The sequence below is a fragment of the Mus pahari genome, chromosome 3 (genome assembly GCF_900095145.1).
Source record: "Mus pahari chromosome 3, PAHARI_EIJ_v1.1, whole genome shotgun sequence".
NCBI classification, from domain to species: Eukaryota; Metazoa; Chordata; class Mammalia; order Rodentia; family Muridae; genus Mus; species Mus pahari.
Genome location: NC_034592.1, coordinates 108,190,905 through 108,200,653, shown reverse-complemented (window position 1 = coordinate 108,200,653; position 9,749 = coordinate 108,190,905).

Below are 9,749 nucleotides of genomic sequence, written 5' to 3'. Positions count from 1 at the left end.
GCAAGGGAATGGAAATCTACCCAGCACATGCGCAGCTGCCTTGTTTGTATGTTAGAGCGCAGGACATCAGCGCTATCTTGTAATGGCGAATGTGAGGGCGGCTCCCCACAGGAGGGCACGAGGAAGCGATGTGTGTAATACAGTCACTGATTACTCCCTCGCCCCACCCACCCTATCCTCAGGGTCCTTGGGCTTGTACTGGACATGGTTGTCTGGCGTTATCTTCCCCTCTTGGCTAGACTGGAGAGCAGCCGGAACCAGCCTGGTTCCCTGTTCCCTGTCCCCTGAGAAATTAAATCCCCATCACTCCTGCAGGTAAGATAGGGCAGGCTTCCCAACCCTGGGAGGTAGCTGAGCCTCTGTATCCTAGCTCACTCGCTTCTTCCAGCCAAAAGCTGGAAGACCTTGCCCCAAGGGGTCAGTACTGATTTCAGAGCACTCCTCTTTTCTCCTACCCCAAACCTAGCTAAGAACTGCAAATGTAGTTACATCACTAAGAAAGGCTGTGCTTTAAATAGCTCCGTTGATTGTTAAGATCTGGCATACTTGAGCTTTGAGAAGTCCTAACTACCACCTAGGAAACTGACTGGGCAGAATCTAGCTTTCTTACCTACGTTCTTCCCGGCTGCCAGCCGGGAGATCAACAGTCGCCATGCTTGCCCTGAGGAGGCCTAGCTCGCTGGCATAGGCTTGTCTTGTTTTCCTTCTGTCTAGGCCTTCCTCTGAACCCCAGAGGCTGTTCCTGGAAAGCTAAATCCTCACAAATGGCACTCTATTTTCTGGGTGGTGGAAGGGCAGAAGGGCGTGGCGAAAAGAAATAAAGGAACAAGGAAAAACTAAGTGCTTCAGAGGAGAAATTAAGCCAAGCCGAAGGGCAGTGTGTACTCTCACTCCCTAGCACCATGAACCTTGCCACCTACTACATAAATAAATCTCTCGTCTCCTCCAACTTATTCTCCATTGCTATGGAGTTTTCTGGTATGGAATCAACTAAACATTTACCTATATTCTTGCCTGTATTTTAAACAGTTTAAAAAATATTCAAGTATTAAAATACCCTGGATTTATTTTGGTTTATGATGCTGGTCTAGGGCAGCCTTGGGGACCATGGAAGACCATATGGGAGGAGTGGATGTACACACAGGAAAGTGTCTGCTTCCCATGCTCATAGGTGCCCTGCAGAACCACATAAGTGTGATCTGGACCTCTGGACCTCTGAAGGGTCCTGTTTTGGATAATTCTCCCTGTGTGATAGTTGACCTTTGAGGCAAGAATCTTATTGAAAGAACTTACTTTGAGTATTCTTGAAATGAACTGGAGATGTGAGAAGTTCTTTCTCACCCCTTCCCAAAGAATAACATAAGACAAGGAAGGGAACTAGTTCACTCACTGCTATCACAGAGCCTGAAAATTGTATGTTAGGGTCTTCAGAGGAGGAAGATATTTTATGTAGGTTTTTTAAAAAAAATTTATTCATTTTGTATATATGAGTACACTGTAGCTGTTTTGAGACACACCAGAAGAGGGCATTGGATCCCATTGCAGATGGTTGTGAGCCACCAAGTGACTGTTGGGAACTGAACTCGGGACTTCTGGAAGAGCAGTCAGTGCTCTTAACCTCTGAGACATCTCTCCAGCCCTATTTTATGTAGTTTTAAAAACAAAGAAGTTACCCAAACCATCCTTGGAAATGTAGTGAACTGCTTGTTAACCTTGACTATGTAAGACCTTGCCTCAAATATTTGTGTGCACATATGTGTGCCATGTGTGTTTATGTATTGTACACATTTCAAGTTTTTGGTTCTTAATTCTAAAGTAGAAACCATCAGATCTACTGTCTTCCCAGAGTGTAGACGATTTCTATTTCTATTTCATCCCACCATCACATGAGCTCCACTAGATTAAGTTTCAGTGTCAACTTCTTACATGAACAGTAGCCCCTTAGCATTTTATTTTGTACTTCCTTGACTGTTCATGAAACTGAACATTTATTCACATATGAATTCCTCATACTTAAAAAAAACCCTGATTTGTCAGTGAAAGTCTTAAAGAGTTTTTCACATTGCTTTGAAAAAGCTCCTCAAACATTTATATTATTTAATGTAAGTTCTGACAATCTAACATATGTCTAATGATATTTGGAATCCAGATTGACACACCATATTGGGTTTTTTTTGTTTTTTTTGTTTTTTTTTCTTAATGAGATTATATTATAAGGTTATTAAATTCTTTAATCCCAGTAAAAATCAAAAGTACATTAGTGTACATTTGTTAGGATTCCTTATGACATTTTCATATACATCTCTCTCTTTTTTTTTTCTGTTTCTCCTTCATTTCATTTATTATTATTATTATTATTATTATTACTTTCTTTATTTACATTTCAAATGCTATCCCGAAAGTTTCCTATACCCTCCCCCCACCTCTGCTCCCCTACCCACCCACTCCCACTACTTGGCCCAGGCCTTGCCTTGTGCTGGGTCATATAAAGTTTGCAAGACCAAGGGGCCTCTCTACCCAATGATGGCTGATTAGGCCATCTTCTGCTACATATGCAGCTAGAGACACAAACTCAGGGGGTACTGGTTAGTTCATATTGTTGTTCCACCTACAGGGTTGCAGCCCCCTTAAGGTCCTTGGGTACTTTCTCTAGCTCCTCCATTGGCGACCCTGTGTTCCATCCAATAGCTGGCTGTGAGCATCCACTTCTGAGTTTGCCAGGCACTGGCATAGCCTCACAAGAGGCCACAATATCAGGGTCCCTTCAGCAGAATCTTGTTGGCATGAGCATTAGTATCTAGGTTTGGTGGCTGATGATGGGATGGACTCCCGAATGGGGTAGTCTCTGGATAGTCCATCCTTTCATCTTAGCTCTAAATTTTGTCTCTGTACCTATATCCTTTCATGAGTATTTTGTTCCTTATTCTAAGGAGGAATGAAGTATCCACCCAGTGGTCATCCTTCTTGGTTTTCTTGTGTTTTGCATAATGTATCTTGGGTATTCTAAGTTTCTGTGCTAATATCCGCTTATCAGTGAGTGCATATCTAGTGACTTATTTTGTGATTGGGTTACCTCACTAAGGATGATATCCTCCAGATACATCCATTTGCCCAAGAATTTCATAAATTCATTGTTTTTAATAGCTGAGTAGTACTCCATTGTGTAAATGTACCACAGTTTCTGTATCCATATTGAGGGACATCTGGGTTCTTTCCAGCTTCTGGCTATTATAAATAAGGCTGCTATGAACATAGTGGAGCATATGTCCTTATTACCAGTTGGAAGATCTTCTGGGTATATGCCCAGAAGAGGTATTGCTGGGTCCTCCGGTAGTACTATGTCCAATTTCCTGAGGAACCGCCAGACTGATTTCCAGAGTGGTTGTACAAGCTTACAATCCCACCAGCAATGGAAGAGTGTTCCTATTTCTCCACAACCTCGCCAGCATCTGCTGTCACCTGAATTTTTAATCTTAGCCATTCTGACTGGTGTGAGATGGAATCTCAGGGTTGTTTTGATTTGCATTTCCCTGATGGCTAAGGATGTTGAACATTTTTTCAGGTGTTTCTCAACCATTCGATATTCTTCAGTTGAGAATTCTTTATTTAGCTCTGTACCCCATTTTTTAATGGGGTTTTTTGAGTTTCTGGAGTCCAGTTTCTTGAGCTCTTTGTATATATTGAATATTAGTCCTCTATCAGATTTAGGATTGGTAAAAATCCTTTCCCAAACTGTTGGTGGCCTTTTTGTCTTGTGGACAGTGTCTTTTGCCTTACAGAAGCTTTGCAATTTTATGAGGTCCCATTTGTCAATTCTTGATTTTACAGCACAAGCTATTGGTGTTCTGTTGAGGAATTTTTTCCCTGTGCCCATATCTTCGAGGTTTTCCCCCACTTTCTCCTCTATCAATTTCAGTGTCTCTGGTTTTATGTGGAGGTCTTTGATCCACTTAGACTTGAGCTTTGTACAAGGAGATAAGAATGGATCTATTCTCATTCTTCTACATGATAGCCGCCAGTTGTGCCAGCACCATTTGTTGAAAATACTGTCTTTTTTCCACTGGATGGTTTTAGCCCCCTTGTCAAAAATCAAGTGACCATAGGTGGGTGGATTCATTTCTGGATCTTCAATTCTATTCCATTGATCTACTTGTCTGTCGCTGTACCAGTACCATGCAGTTTTTATCACAAGTGCTCTGTAGTACAGCTTAAGGTCAGGCATGGTGATTCCACCAGAGGTTCTTTTATTGTTGAGAATGGTTTTTGCTATCCTAGGTTTTTTATTATTCCAGATGAATTTGCAAATCGCCCTTTCTAACTCTATGCTGTACTAATAGAGTGCAATATACAAGTACAATATATGAAATGAGAACATACTATTGATACAGTTTTTATATTAAAAATAAAAATGGTTGACTGCAACAGCATGCATATATTACCTTTCTACTGCTGCTATGACAATTGCCACAGCCTAAGTGGCTTAATACCATACAGTTGAGCATCTTAAAGTCCTGGCATATGTCTCAAGCCCTTGCACCAGTGTCTGCAGACCTGTGCTCCCTTGCAAAGGCTCTGTGGTAGAATCCATTTTCTTATTCTCTAGGGTTTGGTAGAGTACACTCCCTGAGGCTGCTGGGTTGAGTCTGGGTTGTTGCTCTTTGCTTTCTGGTCCCACAGCTTCACCGTTTTTGAGAGACCGCTCACTTTCCTTGGTTCAAAGGCTCTTTCCTTCATGCTCAAAGTTATCAGCTATATCAAGTTTCTTCTCTACTTTAAGAATCTCCTCTTAAAAATCTTACCTTGCTTAGCTCGGTGGTGGTGACGTACACCTTTAATCCCAGCACACAGGAGGCAAAGGCTGGTAGATTTCTGTGAGTTCAAGGCCAGTCTGGTCTACAAAGGAAATTCCCTACAAAGGGAATTCCATGACAGCTAGCGCTACATAGTGAAATTCTGACTCAACAAACAAGAACAAACAAAATCCCCAAACAAAGCAAAACAGCAATAAAAACAATAAACCAAAAATAACAAAGTGCCTTGCTGGCTAGGCGGGGGAAAGGCTCCTTTAATAACTTGTACTGCTAAACTGGGTGCACCTGGGAAACCTAGACTGCAGCCCCTCTCCCATCTTAGGGTTTGTAACATTAATCATGTTTACAAATATCATGACATGTCTCTTTCTGTCACATACACATGTTCATAGGTGCCAGAGATAAGACATGGACATTTTTGAAGAATGGTATTTTGTTACCACTTTAGATTAGAGATGTTACAAAGACATGTGCATGAATCCGGCTTAATGGCCAAACATGTGTCAGGAAGATGGTATGATTATTTTAAAGCTGTAAAATTAAGACTAACTTTTATTAAAGAAAAAAACAAAAACAAAAACAACTTCCAGGGTGGAAAGGGGTGGTTGTGGGGAGGTGAGAGGTTCCAAGGATTAGTGAAAACGGAAGGTACATGTAAAAGCTATATGGAAATCTAAGATCTTTCCACACAAGGAGAATCTAGTGGGGAATAGTAGAATCTAAGCATCAAGAAAGGAGGGGAGTGGCTACTTTAGGAGTTAAAGGTTCAAGTGGTGACAGGAGGAGAGGAGAGGGGAGGTTAGCCAAAGCTAAGAGTCTGTGAAAAAGGCCTATGGGAAACCCGCTAGTTTATGAGCTAATAAAATATGTAATATATTTCAATAAGGAGTTGAATATAAGTACTTTGCATGGATGGACGATGCTGCCTCCAGAAGATGTATTATTAAATACAAATCTTGTTGTCAGACATGGAATAACTCTTTATGAGCGATTCACTTGTCAGGGAGACCTCAGAGGAAGCCAAAACAACACACACTTTTGCCATCGCTCTTGGTTGCCTAGGATAACTAGGTAGTAAGATGTTATTGGTGAGGACACTCGCTTAGGGACAGGTGTGGCAGGATGTGGCCACTAGTGCAGTGTGGCATGACAGTTATGGGATCAACAAACAACTTTCAGATTGGATATGAGGTCTGCTTCACAGGAGGGAATTTATGGCTATACTGTAAACCGGATCAAAAGCCCATGACTCCGAAGAGCAAGGGCCCAAGGAGGAAAGCTACTACTGTTTTTATGTTAAGTGACTGTGCAATCAAACTGCCTTCTAAATATTTATGGCTATGCTCATTGATTTCTGTTACTCTCAGCTTTGGTCAGGGAAGCTTCTTTCCAGAGTGAGTAGTGACTAACTCAGAGGTTCATCACTGGTCAGATACTGAATGAGTCCGGGTGCTCAGCTACAGATGGAACAGCTATGTTTTCCCATCCAAGGAGAGGAAACATCATGGCAGAGAGAGTGGAAATGGTGTAGGAGCTGGCTAATAGAGGGGGGAGCTCTGGCATGCCAACTTTAGGACATGACATGGCTGTGGCTCATATAACTCATAGCAGTTGCAATTATCTGCACAAGGTCATGACAGTCAAAATCCCTCCTAGATGGGTAAGGAGCCCCTGAGGGCAATCCTTGATAGGGAAGCTAGTGCCAGTTGATGGCTACTATGGGAAGGAAAGTCATTTCTTTTGGGGATGTGGCCACTGGTAGGCTGCTCTTAGGATGGTAAGCAATAGAAGGTATTGGAGGGAGGTAGTAGTGGATAGATATGATTAAAGTATATTGTATAAATGTATGAGATTTTCAGAAACTAAGTAAAATATTAAAAGCTCTCTAGTATTCTTTTACTTTTCCTAAGATCAGGAAAAATATTACCACAGTGATTTGGGCTGGGATAACAGCCTAAGAGGGGATCAATTAACATACTGTTAGGGACTAGTCTGTGGGTTTCCTCTTCAAAGCAGATTTCTAATGGAGGAGAAATCCCAGGAGATGATACACTATGGAAGTTGAATTCCTCTTTCTACTGGATACTCAAGTATATTATCTTACTTTCTCTGTAACCTTAGACCTTTCTTGGAAGGTACTTGTTTAGTGCATGAACAATGTCCTGAAGGTCAGTGAGTCAACAAACACTTCTTGGGGATCTTTTGCATCACAATTATGGGTACTGATGGAACACAGTGGATGAGATCAGAAGGCTGTGTATTGTTATGTGAAGGGAGGAGGAAAGAGGGAAGAGGGAAGGAAGGAAGAGGGAGGAGGGAAGGAGAGAAGAGGGAGGAGAAAAGGAGACTAAATTTTGCTGAGTCTAATGGATTAAATAAACTAAGGGAAAATGAGATTCTCTGATCAAAACTACGAGATTCTGCTTGGTACTGAATATACTGTCTGTTTTCTGCTCCTTTAACCCTTGGTCTACATTGAACAATGATTCAATTATCTCTTTTCTTTCTTTATATTAATCATTCATTAATAAAATCCTGTTCTAATCGTGGAAGATATTTTCCCAAAAACAGCACTGTCCACTCTACCCCTCCATTCTGCCACCCTCTGGTCTGCCAGTACTCAGTTTGCCAAGCTTACTTTCCTTCACTTTGGAGACCCAAGCTACCAGGGTGAGTGACTGACTGCCAACAGCTTACTAATGGCTCTTTCCCAACAGAACTTCCCCAAGACATACTTTCTTTACCTTGCTTGGTACCACCATGTCTCCACCCCCTTGACTGGTCTTGTGTTGCTTTGGGGATTTGTGTGATTACAGTGGTGGAAAGATAGAAAGAGGGCAGGCAGGAGAGAAGGCTAGGGTGGTATGCTTTCCATCTCAGAGCTGTTCCTTTGCTGAGATGTTCACGCTTATTCCAAGCCAAACAATTTGGTCCTCACTGCCAACTTTAATAGACACTTCCAGTAGAGAGTGGCTGTCCTAAGCTTAAGGGCCATTAACTCTAGCTTCAATAAAAGGATGGGCACTGCTCCCTGGGCCTATAATCAGTCCATTAGCCCACACTTGGGTTCCTTGACTCTTTGCCTGGTTATTTCATTGTCTTCATTTGCTACTCTACAGTAATGTCCCTTAGCTCTGTGTTCTCGCTACACTGTTCTACCCAAACTCCCAGAGGTGAATTATCACTTTTTCTGCCCTCTGTCTCTGCCCATTGTTGTTGAGAAAAGGCGGCCCACACTGGTTGTGCCCACTGTGCCTTCCTGTGTTGTATAGTATCAGGTTTTTGATTTCCAATTTATTTCCCATAATGAGCAGTTCAAATATGTCAGAATCTACATAGGCCCACCAATAACAACAATAGCACCATTATGATTGTTATGATTTAATAATTATTGTATAATGATTGCTAATAATTATATAATGTTATTGTTGCATGATAATACTATCAGCAAACATTACTATGGTAATTAATCATATTCTAAATTATCCTCAGTGTTTAACAATGATTAAATCACTGACTCCTCCCACTAACCTTAGATGGAAGGGTACTGTTAATCTTTCCATTTATAGAGTCACAAAGTATTTAAGGAGCCCTTGGTGGTTGGATGCTGGGACTTGATGCTGGATGACATTGTGTGCTTTGGGTGCCTCTATGGGATCATTTAAGTGTATATCCACTCCCATTATCTCAGTGGACATTTTTTTTTCTTCTGGTATCACTGAAAAAAACCAAAGCCATGTGATCAAGGTTTTCTTTCTTCCTTCCTTCCTTCATTCCTTCCTTCCTTCCTTCCTTTTGGTTTTTTTTTTTTAGACATTTACATTATGATTCATAACAGTAGCAAAATTACAGTTAAGAAGTATCAGGGAAAAGTTTTATGGCTTGGGTCGCCACAGCATGTGGAATCACATCAAAGGGTCACAGCATTAGGAAGGTTTATTTGTTTGTTTGTTTGTTTATTTCCAGACATGGTTTTGCTTTTTCTGTGTAACAGAATCCTGGCTGTCACAGACTCCATTTGTAGAGTAGGCTGGCCTTAAACTCACAGAGATCTGCCTGCTTCTATCTCTGGAGTGATGGGGTTAACGGTGTGTACGACCACACCCAGCCTGAACACTGATTTTTAAATGTATCTTCTCTTTCTGTATTTTATCTTTTGGCCCCTAAGATCACTCTGACTGTTTTACTGCACTCTCAGAAATGGTGTTTTCCCGCCCCATTAGGCAGCCCTGATGAGTTCTTGTCCCCCTCTCTCTAAGGAGTTACATTTGTACCAAATGTTCCTGTTTCTTCCTAGGATCTTTAGCTTTTCCTCCCTTGAGAGTCTTTCTTCCCAAGACCTTTGCTATGTATCCATTCCCCTCATCCTCACAAAGGTCTGAGCCTTGAATATAGACCCAGGAAGGATGCACTATTCACTTCTCCTTCCCAGGCCAAGTCCTTGCATCCAGAGGCCTGCTTTGAGCTCCAGGCCTTACCTTGCTTTCACAACTTTAGGCTCCAACTTGTGTTCAGGGAACTATTGTCCCAGAGGGTTGATTAGCTTATCCCTGCTTGTCTCCTAGAGTTGATTACATCCCCCTTAAAACAGAAATTATTCCTGTCTCCCTCAACTAATTAGCTACTCAGAGGTTTCATTAAAGCATTTTATCACGTGCCTACTGTACATTAGGGACCCCAACAAGAATTAAGAACCCCAAATTAATGTGGCTGCCCTTGAATTTGGCCCTGATAAAAGGTGCCTAGCCACTAGCTGCAGTAACAAAATGAAAGTTTGGGTGGAAAATCTGGACATAATAGTAAAGCCATCCTTACATCATTTACACTTTACTAAGACAAGCATTCTCCACAGTTTAATGACTAGACAACTGGCATATGCAAAATACTTAAGGTACCGAGGGCTGTGCAACTAAATGTAAGGTCAGGGGTTCCAAGCAC